Source organism: Tamandua tetradactyla, chromosome 24, assembly GCF_023851605.1.
Source record: "Tamandua tetradactyla isolate mTamTet1 chromosome 24, mTamTet1.pri, whole genome shotgun sequence".
Taxonomy (NCBI): Eukaryota; Metazoa; Chordata; class Mammalia; order Pilosa; family Myrmecophagidae; genus Tamandua; species Tamandua tetradactyla.
Window position 1 is genome coordinate 2,297,088 of NC_135350.1, and position 15,234 is coordinate 2,312,321.

The following is a 15,234-nucleotide window of genomic DNA, read 5'->3' on the forward strand; positions in this document are numbered from 1 at the left end:
CAAAAACCAACCATATATTAAGTCACAAAGAAAACGTCATGTACTTCAAAGAATCCATAGAATGCAGATTGTTCTTTTATCATTATACACTTTAATGAAAAATAAATGCCAAAAAGGTGAATAAAAGTAATTCCATAAATCTGAGAACCCAAAAATTAAAGCTCGATTAAAAAAGAGAAAAAAAAATAAGGGAAATTAATAAATATTTTAACTTGCATGAATTACTTTAAAAGCATTTATCAGGAAACAAGAAATATTGAGGATAAATAAAGCAAGTTTTAAACTCAAGGCACGGGAACAGAAAACAACACACAAAAAAAACAAATGAAAAGGGAGGTCATAGGACAAAAATGGAAAAATCAATGAACTAGAAAACATCAATACAGACGATTAGTAATACAGCTTTTGAAGGGATCAAAAACGGCACCAATATCTGACAAAACTGATCAACTAAATGAAAAAGATTATATAATTTAAATTCAATCCCCAGATCAGCATGCCCACTGAGGCAAAGGAGAAAAGCTGAGGTGGCCCAGCTCCACCCAGAATCACTAGGATGCCTGGACGGCCAAGATGTCGGCTTCGTGATTCCAGGCCATTGTTAAGGTTCTGAGCTAGAGGGAGCTGCAGCCCACCCTGGCCCCTTCACCCTGACTCCTTCAGCAATTAACAAGATTCTTCAAGATAAACCTGAACATGTGGATGTGAAAGTCAGTGTTTGAACCAGGGGTTGTAATGGCCTTTCTTATATTCTAGATTATACGCAGACAAAGGGAGATTCTGATAAAGAAGTTGTTCAGGATGGAGTCAGGGAGTGTTCATTGAAAAGAACGCACAGCTCACACTTTTAGGAACACAGATGGACTATGTGGCTGTGGAGAAAGCTTCAATATTTGACATCCCAGGACTCCTCTTCAGCTGTAGGCGTCAGGGACACTCCTAGAAGACTTGGGGCTTGCTAAAGAAATAGTGTGCCTGTCACACTCTTAAGGATTATAATGTATGGCCGCCTTATGAGGAAATAAGTAATGCATTTTGAAAATGAGGCCAGCGTGTTGAATTAAAGAAGTGATCATTGTATTTCTTTTAGAGGATGAGAAATGAGAAGCCATTACTCTCTTTGAATCGTTTTTCTGTTTTATAAAGAAAAATCCTATCCTACACTTAACTCTTTTGCATCCTTTTCTGTTAGAACCAATTTCACTGAAGTTGCTTTAGTGGTAAAAGTACAGATAGACCTTTATTAAATGGCTTAAATTGTGCAACTCCCTTGGTATTTTCCCAATGAGATTGATGGCTCTTGAAATTCAGAGTCAAGAAATCCTGACAACTTACAGTAATGTGGTAGTGTATTGCTTTTCTGCCCAAATTTGGCATGGCTTTTTTACATTTTAATTAAAAATCTCATTGCCACAACAGAAAAAGATATAGAATGTTAATATAGAGAAAAGAAATAAAAGTAATAATAATAGTTAAAAAAAAAAAACCCTATAGCTCAGATGCAGCTTCATTCAGTGTTTTAACATGATTACTTTACACTTAGGTATTATTGTGCTGTCCATTTTGAGTTTTTGTATCTAATCCTGTTGCACAGTCTGTATCCCTTCAGCTCCAATTACCCATTATCTTACCCTGTTTCTAACTCTGCTGGACTCTGTTACCAATTGCTAGTTCCTCTAAACCGATGCAAATGTACTAAGAAACGATGATCATGCATCTATGTGATGATGTTAAGAATTACTGATTGCATATGTAGAATGGTATGATTTCTAAATGTTGTGTTAATTTCTTTTTTTTCTGTTAATTAATAAAACAAAAAAACAAACAAACAAAAATCTCATTGCCAAATGTCTCATTTGTCTGCTCTTTAACAGTACCAGACGTCAGGTGAATGTTTTGGGCAAAGAATTCCTAGAACTGAATGTGATACAAAAGATAGAAAATATTCTACCACCTGTTTCTCAACCCATTTCTTTTACCACCCTAAATGTCTGTTCAAAATGGAGTCTGAAGCTGACATTCTTTTAGTTGAAATGTCCCTTAAAAGCTGTCCAGCTCATGCCTCCCTCAGTTCTATGGCTGGGAAAGCAGAACCCCGGGCACTTAAGGGCTTGAGCAACCTCACACTGAAGTGAGGGCAGCATCAGAGCTACGTCTCAGGTCCCCTCCATTGTAGGTGGTGTGTCCCCTGTGCTCTTAGACAGTCAGAAAAGTTAGATGATGATCTGGCTTCTCTGTCTACCCAACATTCTGACAAGACTTTTTAATTTGACGGAGATCATGTAATTTTTTATTTTATTTTGAATGGTAAAATAAATTTTAGGGAAGACACAATAGCAGCCCAGAATTATTCTTTTAGAATGTAGTAGTAATTATGAAGTAGAAGTTGGGGGTATTTTCTTAAAATTCCCAATGTGCTTTTATTTTCTGGATCTTAAATCCGATTGTTGAAATTTTAAACCTAACATTTTTAAAAAACATTTTTATTGAGAAATCTTCACATACATACATTCCATACATAGTGTACAATCAATGGCTCACAACATCATCACATAGTTGTATATTTATCATCATGAAAAAAATGATCATTTTTTCGAACATTTGCATCATTCCAGAAAAAGAAATAAAAAGAATAATGAAAAATTTCATACGTACCATACACTTACCCCCCTCTCATTGACCACTAGTTTCTCCATCTACCCAATTGATGTTACCCTTTGTCCCCCCTTTAGTTTATTTTTATCCATATTTTTTTCCTCATCTGTCTGTAACCTGGATAAAAGAAGCATCAAACACAAGGTTTTCACAATCACACAGTTACTTTGTAAAAATTATACCTTTATACAATCATCTCCAAGAATCAAGGCTACTGAGACACAGCTTAACAGTTCAGGTGCTTCTCTCCAGCCACTCCAGTACAGCATAAACCACAAAGGGGTATCTAAATAATACATAAGAATAACCTCCAGGATAACCTCTTGACTCTGTTTGAAATCTTTCAGCCACTGAAACTTTATTTTCCTTCATTTCTGTCTTTATTCTTTTGGTCAAGAAATCTTTCTCAATCCCTTGATCCTGGGTTCTGGCTCTTCTAGGATTTCTGTCCCATGTTGCCAGGGAAATTTATGTGCCTGGGAGTCATGGTCCACATAGAAGGAAGGGCAGTGAGTTCACCTGCAGAGTTGGCTTAGAGAAGCCACATCTGAGCAACAAAAGAGGTTCTCTGGGGGTAATTCTTAGGCCTAATTTTAAGTAGGCTTAACCTATCCATTGTGGGAATAAGTTTCATAGGGGCAAACCCCAAGATCAAGCTCTTGGCCTGTTGATTTGGTTGTCTCCACTGCTTGCAAGAATATCAGAAATTCTCCAAAAAGGAAATTGAATATTTCCTCCTTTTCTCTCCAGTCACCCAAGGGGACTTTGCAAATACTTCTTTATTCACTGCCTAAGTTACGCTGGGATATATCAGGGCATCCCATTAACTGGAACAAACCAAGAAAATCTCACACCTTATTCAAGATTCCATGTACTCATGGTTAGCAACTAAACTGACCATACAACTTAAATTAGGAAATGCGCTACACAAAATATAAATCTTGCACCCAATAAATATCTCTCCCTTTGGTCTCACACAGAAGTTGAAGTTTTAAAATATGGACGATATCATCCTTTACCCTTTATGCTGATTTACCTTAGTCCTATCCAGATCAGCTTCATTCGTACCTCTACTCAATAAACCTAATATTTTAACTGAGTGTTTTTATCACCAAATTTTCTTTAACAGTGTTTTACTTTGTCATTTAACTACTGATTTTCCTGGGTTTGCAATATTCTGTGAAGTAGCAAACATGTTTTTTTTTGAAAGCTAATTCTCATGACTTGAAGTAGCACAGAAATTCATTTGTTTTTCATATTTCCTAAAGAATCCAGCACAAAATGCTCCAAACCTAGAAAAGCAGCCTTCTGTAAATGCTCTCATGAGTTTGTATCATTAATGTAATTGTTGATCCACTTTTGATTTGTACAATACTTTAGGTGTGTAGAGACTGAATTGTCAATTAAAAACAATGTGGCTTCTTTGCGATTAATTTTTTTAATTGAACCCCCAAAAAAGAAGCAATTATAGAAATAATAGAAATTTTTTAAGTAATGAAAATTATGAACTATATAGCAATAATATAAAATCTAGATAATAATAATTTTCCAGGAGAACTTTCTTTGAGAAGAAATAGAAAACTTGAATCACTAATTAATCATGAAAGAGATTTCTAATCAACTACCAGGACTTCAACCAGGTAATATTTGTTGTAATCAAGATTCTTAATCGTAGTCAAGCAAATTCACTATAGCTAGTTTAATTCAAAAAGGATTATGAAAGAATGTATATGGGTCACAGAATTATTGGCAAGAGTAAAGTAACTGCCTTTGGCTGAGCTTCCAAGAATGCTCTCCAAAACCCAGCAGAACTGGGCCACAAAGAGAACTGCCTCTGTTATGATCAGGAACTTGTCACCAGTGGTGCTGGTTTTAATGTCACACCATTACTGACACAATTTATACCATAAAATAATTAATTCATTGTGCCACATTCCCAGATGATTCACTTTTAAATAAAAATCTTTCACACATTCATCTTATTGGACAAACCTAAATCACATTCAGAATCTTAACTGTCTGGTAATCTGAAACGTAAATTTTACTTTTAGTTTCTGCACGTTGTAAGGGGGTTGGACCGGGGATGAAAAACTAATCCATGCGACAGATAGTTTAAAGGTCTTCAAAACTTGCAAGTAAAGAATAATTCCAGTTTATACAAAGTGTTCCAGAAAAGAGAAAGTGAGGGAAAGCTACTCAATTCAAATTGTCTTTAATTCTTAACACACTTTAAGAGATTAATTATAATCATAAGGCAAACAATGAATTAGGACAATACAAGAGAAAAATCAGTACCCCATTTCACGTATGAGCAAAAATGTGAGATTTTGAAGAATATTAGCTGAAGTCAGTAGTTTTTAGTAAACACAGCATGACAATGTAAGTTTTATTGCAGAAATGTATAAATGTTCAACATCAGAAAATATGCTCTTTAGCATATTAATGAACTAGAGATTAACAGACTAAAACCACCTCAACAGATACAGAAAGGACATTTGATAAAGTTTAACATATATTTATGATATGTTTAAAAGGTGTTAGGAAAATTAGAAATAAAAGATAACTTTCTTTAATTAGATAAAAGTTTTTTTTTTCCTCCAAATTCCTGGTTTAATAAGGTCTTGTTTATTTTGAGAAAAAAAAGTTCCCGAACTTCAGACAGTTCACAAAAATAACCCATAGTATCATCTTTAGAAAACAAGTCTAAAGACTTACAATAATTATCTTTCTAGAGGGTGCATGTGACATGCCAACTCTCATTCCACAAAAATACATTATTGCATTTGTGTTTCACAGCCCCTCACAGAACTCTGAAGTAGGATATAACATACCTACCTCTAACTCAAAGCTGCTCACAGGTGCTACTCAAGTAATCGAGATTGCCTTTGCAGTTAGGGAAGCAACTACTGAACTCATGTGTGAATGTAGAGATTTGGACTCCCTAAATAATAAGAGATTATTATAGAGACAGTTAATAAAAACCATGCATCTTTTTTATTGTTAAGTCATAAAGAGGTATCAAAATTAAAAACAAAAATTACAGGGTAAGACTTAATTGCTAGGAGCATCAAAGGAAGAGAAAATGGGACTCGGTGCAGGGTCATATGAATTACTGAACATGGGGAGGACAAGGATGGGGAAGAGGAGCAGTAATTTCACCGATATCAGGACTTTTGTTAGAGGTAAACAAATATCACAAAATGGCTCCTGAGAAAAGCTTTTAACAAAACTCCATAGTAAACTTAATGGGAAAATGTGGGCACATTGTCTTTAAAACAGGGAATAAGAAAAGGACTTGTCATTACTTCTCTTCAATATAGCGAGGGGTTCTCAGTCAATATAATAAGGCAAGAGAAAAGAAAAGATGGTATAAGGATTGGAATGGAGTGGATAACCCTCTTACTGTTTCAGATTCTTAGATCTACTAGAAAACCCAGTGGAATCAATACATAAATTATTAGAAATAATAGATTTCAGAAACATTGTGTGGATGCAAGTCTGCTACAGTAATAACAATAATAGTTAATGGTTACAAAGCACTTAAAACTATCAAAAATATTCTAATTATTTTACAGTATTAACTCATCATGGCTCCATATAAAAATCAGTAACATTCTTTTACATCAGTAATAATCAACTGGAAATTCAGTATAGAAAATGTGATTTCACTTATAATACTAAAAAAGCTACAAAGTATACAGATTATAGCCTAATGAAGAATGTACCCTCCTTTATAAGCAATTTTCAAGTTCAGTTTACTTAACGACATAAAAGAGGATGAAGATGAAAAGAGATAAGTCCAATTCTTGGATGGGGCAAAGTAACCTTGTAAAACTATCATTATCCCTAAATTAATCTATAAATTCAGTACAATTTAAATGAAAATTTTAGCAGGACTTTATGAGGGACTTTACAAATTCTAAAACATGTATGGAAGAATAATGGACCACAAATAAATATGGCAAATTTTGAAAAAGAGCAAAGAGAGGGAATTTGTTTTATTGAATATAATGGCATATTAAAAAGCCATGGCAAAAAAATAAAAACCAAAAACAGTATGGTCTGGTTCAGGAACTGGTGCAAAAAAAAAAAAAAAAACCCTGATAGAACAGCCTAGAAAATCAATAAATAATCCCAGGTTCTACATGAGAACATGATGTATCATAGAAATTAGCACTGCAATCAGAGGGGCAAAGAGGGATGTTAATGAATTGGCAACTTATCCATATATGTCTAAACGTCAAATGATCAATACATAACCAAAGTAAAAGCTACCTTGTTTATACGTCTTGAAATATGATATGTCTAAGACAAGTGATCTGTGAGACAAGTTATTTGAGACTCTGAGCTTGCATGACTGCTAAGACATTCTTCCACCTTTTGAGCTAACGTCTTGATTTCACCAATATCAAGACTTTTTTTGGAGGTAAACAAATTTTGTCAGTTAACTTTCCAACCCCTTATAAGACTTACTTTCTTCATTATTTTTTCTTAACCAATCATATTTTTCTTTGTGTAACCTCATTGTACTTACTATATAAGCTGCCTCTTTCTCAGGGAAACATAGAGTGTTTTGTCTTGGCATAAAATAGTCTCCAATTTGCAGATTACCTCCTTTTGACAAGTAAATGGTCTCTCTTTCCTCAATTCTTAAAATTTAACAGGGATTATTTAGTATATTGTTCAATGTATAGGGGAAAATAGATTTAGATTCTTACATCACTCTAAATGCAAAAATAAACGCCAAATATTTTAAAATCTAACTATAAAAAAGGCAAAATTATAAAGTTAACAAAATAATGAGGCTATATTTGTGAACTTGGGATGTGGAAGTTTTTAAAAATAAGATCAAACAAGTACCTTATGGTGGAGGGGCGTTGGTTAGAAATTGAAGAATATGGTCATTTTAAAATTAAGCATTTCTATGCAAAGATAATGCAATAGACAAACTTAGACTGATGACAGATTGAAAAGATATTTTCATTGTGTAAAATCAAAACAGGATTGATATGTAGAATATACAAAGAACTCCTAAAATCTACAAATGAACAAAAACATGGGCAAGGAATAAAAATAGACAAGTCATGGCAGGACAGTCATCCCTAGCCAATATGTATATGAAGAAATGTTCAATTGCTTGTCATCAGATTATTGCAAATTAAGCTAATAAGCAGATACATACTCAGGGATTGGTAAAAATTAGAAAGTCAGCTAATACTAAGTGCTAGCTGGGAGGAGAAAGAAGCCTCCTCCTGCACTATTGGTGGGAGGATAAACTGATCATACTTGTGAAATTAAGGCACTCCATATCCTGTGTAAGAATCATTCCTTCACCAGGGTTTATACTGTATACAAATCCTTAAGGAGACATTGATGATGATAAATATCTTAGCATTTTTTTGTGTGTTAGCAAGAAGCTGAAGGCTGTCTTGATATCCATCTCTAGAAAATGGTTAACTTGTCAAAAGGTTGTATTTTGAGGAGTTTTGGATAAACTCTCAGGCAGTAGTTTGTCTTGTTCCTGTTGAAAAGAGGTGTTGACATTATGAGGTATGCTCTTGGAGGGATCGGTGCCTCTGGGTTTCAGGGCTTACCTGGCCCAGGGACAATTTAGAATTTTTAAGTTTGTGAAAAATAAACTTAGTGAGTAAAACTTTTATAAAGCCTCAGATAGAGCCATGGCATAGATGTTTTTATAAGCAGGTAGGCTTAAGTTCGTTCTCAGTTTCAGAATAAACTGTGCTTAAAACAGGACCCAGACATGTTATCTCAAGGTCCAGCTGAGGCCGGCCAGGACAGAGAACTGTGGCTTAGGGTTCTCAGATGGGATTCAATCAGCCCCCACAGACTCACAAGACTTCTAAGGAGAGAGGATGTGAATAAATATTTTTAAAAACCCTTTACACCAACTAACAAACAAATATGTAAAAAACTTAGGTGAAGGCTTGGGAATAACTGTCTCAGGGTGCTACCATAGGAAAGGAGGACAGTAGAGAACCATATATGTTAATGAGGGGGCTGAGTTAATGAGCACACAGGAGAGGGCCTCTGGGAATGTGCAGCAATGTTGGGACCTATGAAGGGGGCCAGCAGGTCCACCACTGAGGACAGATTAATATTATTGTGAACCTGTCATTCTACTGAGTTCATTTGGGAGGCTCAGGGAGGACCATCCTATTGTGGGGCAGTGCCTGTGTGTTCCAGAGACAGCTTCCTCCCCTAGAATGAAGACTAATTGATAGTTGAGACAAAGTGGAGATATGGCTAGGAGCTGGCATTGCAAATTCCTTGAAGACTGGGACCGTGTCTGCCTGGTTTTCTACCCACCCCCCTGCCCCAGTTAGCATGGATGATTGGTGCTCAGTAAATTCATGTTGAAAAAATGCCAGACAAATGCTGAATGCAGCCTGGTATACTCGGTTATATGTGGAACATTCAGAGGTCACTGCTGATTTGGGGTAACCAGTGAACTCTCTGTGACAGGACTTTAAGCTCTCAGAAGGGTGGAAACTGATCAAAAGCCTGCAGATCCTTAGGAAAGACAACTTGTACCATGTGATGAAATGCTAAGGGATGTTTAATATTTAAAGGAAAGCTAAATTTGAATGGGTAAGAGAAGCTGGTTCCTGTAAAATGAGATAGTTAGGGGTAGGCCCATGTGTTAGAGTAAAGGTAAGACTGCCTAAGAAGTTAAACCCTTCACCTTTGTGGAGAGAGACACCAATCTTGTGTCCTCTTTCTGTCACACAGGATGGTTACATTTCCCAGTCTCCCTTATAGTTAGGTAGGGCCATCTGACTTGGTTCTGCCCACTGGAAGTGATGTTTGCCACTTCTACGTCTAACATAAAAGCATCCTTCACTTGTAACCAGCTGAATGCAAAGGATCCAGCAGAGGACTCCAAGGACACCCTGGGACCAGTACAACCATACAGCTGAAGGAGTTGGATCTCTGGATCACTGAGCAGCTTAGGGGAGTCACCTGACCCACACCAGACAGTGATGTGAGCAAGAGATACATTTTTATTGGGTTAAGCCACTAAAATTTTCTATTGAATTTACTTCTCTAACACAAACTCATGGATGCATACCCAATTCCTGACTTAATTCTGGTTCCTAACTGTCCCATACTGCCTCCTGCTTTTAATGTTCTCAGCAAACCACTAACCCCCAGCTGCACATCAGACCTCAGGATTGATTGCCCATAAAGCAAGCACAAACTCAAGATGTTCTTCAATTTATCTATTTGGCTTTCCTTAAAGTGTCTATCCCCCAACTATGCAGATCCGGCTTTCTTTATTCTACCTGTGAGATCAAGATTCCTCCATGTTCAGTGTCAAGGCTTTCCAAATTATATTGCCCTATAGCATTACCAGCTGGGGTAAAACTTCTGCAAATATTAGTAATTATTTGTCATCTTCATTTCCAAAGCCGCCATGACAAATATCACACAATGTGTTGGCTTAACAGTACGAATTTATTGTCTCATGTTTTCCAAGGCTAGAAATCCAAACTCAGCCTGCTGACAAGACCATGCTTTCTTCCCAGGGTCTGCAGCATTCTGGTGCTGGCTTGCCACGGTCCTTGGGGTTCCTGGGCTTGTATTTCTGCCCTCTGCACATGGCAGGCTTTCTGTCCTCGTGTCTGTTCTTCTCATTTCCGGTGTCTGTTCTCATTTCCAGTTTCTGTTGACTTCTGGCTTCTTCCTGTGCTGCCTTCTCTGAAGAACTGTGTTGGAATTTCTTCTACTTATAAAGGACTCCAGTAGTATGAATTAAGGATCACCCTAATTCAGTTGGGCAACACCTTAATTAATATATTCAAAAGGTCCTATTAACACTCACAGGAATACAGACTCAAAGTTTATCTTTCATTGGGGTACATAATTCAACCTAATACATGTATTGATCTCCCTGCATGCTCCCCCTTGTCCTCTCAGCTCCAGCCTCTCTGGCCTTTCAGGATTTCTAGGATTCCGTGCTCTCTTCTATCACAGCACTTTGCTCTACCACCCAGAACCCCGTTTGTCCTAGTTCTCTCCTATGTTTTCTCACATTACAGGTCAAATATCATTTCCCTAGGGCAGCTTTCCTCGACTTAATTAGATTCATGTTCCGCAGCTACAAACTTTTAAAACAGTCTGTGATTTTCCATCTGAGTATTCATTACAAGTATCCTACGATTTGATTAATATCTATGTTCCCCACTAATCTCTAAGCTTATCAAGGGTGAGAGGGGGGCTGACATGGTGCTTGACATGGTTGTTGTTCAATATGTATTTGTTGGATTAATAAATGCAGTTCCCCCTCCAGGATCTCTTTTTTTCCTATGGTCTGTTCCAGTTTCCATGGTGCCCCTAGATTACTAGTTTCCAAAAGCTTCTGATGATTAGTGATAAAATTGTCAGTGGCCCAATGTAAAATGAGAAACATAAGGACAATGTACTGACTTTATCATAAAGCTATATTTACTTAATGGACTTTATTGTGAGTTAGTCCTTCATACCATTTTGTTTTTAAACACCTTTTGAAATAAAATGATGGTACAGTAGATGGTGATATTTTTGTGTCGTTATATTCCTTGTGTGGCAAATCCAATGTCCCCAGTGTTGCTGATCCATGAAATCAACCATATGAAAATAACTGCCACAGGAAATTGATTTTGACACTGTCAAGAAGGAACAATGAGTTTTCTATGCAAACACCTAAGTAACACCTGGACTGGAGGTAGGTCTGATGGAGTACACCTAGGGTGACCTATTTTTCTGATACAGTTCCAGAGACTTTTTTATTTAATCAGCAATGAAAAGGGAGATGTGGGGATATCTCTGTGAAGGGTGCTAAGCAACAATCATTTACAACAGTTTCAAGGCACATAAAACAGTTATGTGACATAAGAAAAAATATCATTTCTATTTCCCACATTCCTATTTGATGATGTGATTCTTTCTAATGCAGCTTCACTTTCCATTCTGCGATTCGAAGCTAAACTACCTTTTGTAGCTCCTCTGTGCAGCACCCTTTCATGTTTGGTTCCAAGTGTACTTACTCCCTTTGAAGATGTCTAATAGAATTGATGTCCCCACAGACACACAGACTCCCCCGAGGTCTCTTCTGAGACTAGTGCACAAGAAATCACTGGGCAACCTTTTTCAGTATACATTCTTAGATTTAGACTCCCCAAGTTAAACCATATAACTCTCCAGGATTTTTTAGATTCTTTTATTCCTAGCTCTATATATCCATCTGTGAGGTACTTGCTGCTAGGAAATATAAATTCATACAAATTATGTTGGGGTAATTGGGCAATATACTAGTAATCAACTTGGTGCCAGGCACATAATTTCTTTAAAAGAATTAACATTTGATTCTCTCAATCATCCTCAGTTAGATCTTTTATTTTTATTGAGAAATCTTCACATACATGCATTCCATAGATGGTGCACAGTCAGTGGCTCACAGTATCATCACATAGTTGTGTGTTCATCACCATGATCATTTTTTAGAACATTTGCATCACTCCAGAAAAAGAAATTAAAAAAAAGAAAAAACTCATATGTACCATACACCTTAGCCCTCCCTCTCATTGACCACTAGTATTTCCATCTAACCAATTTATTTTACCTTTTGTCCCCACTATTATTTACTTAATTTTAATCCGTATTTTTGTACTCATCTGTCCATACCCTGGAGAAAAGGAGCATCAGATATAAGATTTTCACAATCAGACAGCCACATTGTAAATGTTATGTCTTTATAGAATCATCTTCAAGAATCTAGGCTACTGGAACACAGCTCAACAGTTTCAGTTATTTCCATCCAGCCACTTCAATACGCCATAAACTAAAAAGGAATATCTATATAATGCATAAGAATAACCTCCAGGATAACCTCTCGACTCTGTTTGAAATTTCTCAGCCACTGAAACTTAATTATCCTTCATTTCTGTCTTCCCCCTTTTGGACAAGAAGGCTTTCTCAATCCTTTAATGCCAGGTCCCAGCTCGTCTTGAGATTTCTGTCCCACATTGCCAGGGAGATTTACACCCCTGGGAGTCATGTCCCATGTAGGAAAGAGGGCAGTGAGTTCACACACCGAGTTGGCTTACAGAGAGAGGCCACCTCTGAGCGACAAAAGAGGTTCTCTGGAGGTGGCTCTTGGGTCTAATTTTAAGTAGGCTTAGCCTATCCTTTGCAGGAATAAGTTTCATTGGGGTACACCCCAAGATCAAGGGTTCAGCCTATTGATTTGGTTGTCCCTGCTGCTTGCGAGAATATTAGAAAGTCTCCAAATGGAGAAGTTGAATATTTCCTCCTTTCTCCCCAGTCCCCAAGGGGACTCTGCAAATACTTCTTTATTCATTGCCCAAATTACTCTGGGATTCATCAGGGCACCCTGCAGTGTTGACATTCATTTGTTATCCCTCATGCAAAAACATTTTTTAATTTGTACATTTAATCATGATCATTGTCCACTCAAGGCATTCCTAAATTATACTGTCTCAGTGTTTATCCTTTATCTTTGCTTCTGGTTTCATATGTGCCTCCAGCCCTTCTCCATCTATCTTACTCTTATTCACATTCAGCTTCACTCAGTGTACTTATTGGGCTACAATCCTTTGGATTGTGCTATTCATATCCAAATTTTTACAATCAGTTCTGTGGCACAATCTCTACTCCTTATTTCTATCTCTGGATAGCCTGTGTTCTTAACTTCAATTCTCCAAGTCCACTTATTAGTGTTAGTTAACACTGTCCTTTTGTTTCTGGCTACTTTCACTCAGCATGATGTCCTCAAGGTCCATCCATGTTGTTACATGCTTCATGACTTTGTTCTGTCTTACAGCTGTGTAATATTCCATCATATGTATATACCATAGCCTGTTTAGCCATTCATCTGCTGATGGACATTTGGCTGTTTCCATCTCTTGGCAATTGTAAGTAATGCTGCTATTAACATTGGTGTGCAAATGTCTGTTTGTATCCTTGCCCTCATGTCCTCTGAATATATACCTAGCAATGGGATTGCTCTATCATATGGCAATTCTATACTTAGCTTCCTGAGGAATTGCAAGCTGCCTTCCACAGCAGTTGTACCATTTTACATTCCCACCAACAGTGGATAGTTTGCCTCTTTTTTCATACCCGCTCTGGCACTTGTCATTTTCTGTTTGTGTGTCTTTTTTTTTTTCATTTGATAATGGCCATTCTAGTGGGAGTGAGATGATATCTCATTGTGGTCTTGATTTGCATTTCCCTAACAGCCAATGAAGTTGAGCATCTTTTCATGTGCCTTTTAGCCATTTGTATTTCCTCTTCTGAGAAGTATCTGTTCATGTCTTTTGCCCGTTTTTAAGTTGGGTTGTTTGTCTTTTGTTTTTGAGTTGAAGAACCTCTTCATACATTCTGGATACTAAGCCCTTATCTGATATATAGTTTCCAAATATGGTTTCCCATTGTGTAGGCTGCTTTTTTACTTTCTTGACAAAGTTCTTTGATGCACAAAAAATTTTGAGGAGTTCCCATTTATCTGTTTCTTTCTTCAATGCTCACACGTTGAGTGTAAGGTCTAGGAAACTGCCTCCTATTACAAGTTTTATAAGTATTTCCTACATTTTCTTCCAAAAGTTTTATGATCATAGCTCTAATGTTTAGGTCTTTGATCTATTTGGTGTTATATTTGTATAGGGTGTGAGATATGGATCTTCTTTCTTTCTTTCTTTCTTTCTTTTTTTTTTTTGCATTTGGGTATCCAGTTCTCCAAGCACCATTATTTTGAAGAGGCTACTCTGTCCCAGGTGGGTTGGCTTGACCACCTTATCAAAGACTGATTGTCCGTAGATGAGAGGGTCTATATCTGAACACTCTAGTCGATTCAATTGGTCAGTATATCTATATGCCAGCACCATGCTGTTTTGACTATGTAGCTTTGTAATATGCTTTAAAGTCAGGTAGTGTGAGAGCCCTCCACTAGAATTTTTCCTCTCAAGATATTTTTAGCTATTCGGGGCACTCTTCCCTTCCAAAAAAATTTGGCTATTTATGTTTCTACTTCTGCAAAGTATGTTTTTCAGATTTTAATTGGTAGTGCATTGAATCTATAAATCAATTTGGGTAGAATTGACATCTTAACTATATTTAGTCTTTCAACTGATGAACATGATATGCCCTTCCATTTATTTAAGTATTCCATTATTTCCTTTAGCAATTTCTTATAGTTTTCTGTGTATAGTCTTTTGTATCCTTAGTTAAATTTATTCCTCAATATTTGATTCTTTGGTTGCTATTGTAAATGGAATTTTTTTTCTTGATTTCCTCCTCAGATTGCTCATTACTAGTGTATAGAAACACTACTGATTTTGGGGTGTCGATCTTGTACACTACCATTTTGTTTTACTAATTTATTAGCTATAGTAGCTTTGCTGTAGATGTTTTGGGAATTTTCGACATATAGTGTCATGTCATCTGCAAACAGTGAGTTTTACTTCTTCCTTTCCAATTTGGATGCCTTTTATTTCTTTTTCTTGTCTAATTGTTCTGGCTAGAACTTCCAGAACAATGTTGAATAACAATGGTAGCAGT

General features: G+C 36.6%; 1 long non-coding RNA gene across 4 annotated transcripts in view; it reads left to right on the plus strand.

The window, feature by feature from the left end:
- Positions 1 to 14,231, plus strand: part of LOC143668004 (uncharacterized) — a 33,422-nt gene extending 19,191 nt beyond the window's left edge. For 2 of the 4 annotated variants that reach the window (XR_013168235.1, XR_013168238.1), the window contains exon 4: positions 4,208 to 14,231. This is a non-coding gene — a long non-coding RNA (uncharacterized LOC143668004). The remainder of the gene's footprint in view (positions 1 to 4,207) is intronic. The other 2 variants (XR_013168236.1, XR_013168237.1) reach the window with 2 other exon arrangements.
- Positions 14,232 to 15,234: the final 1,003 nt, after the last annotated feature.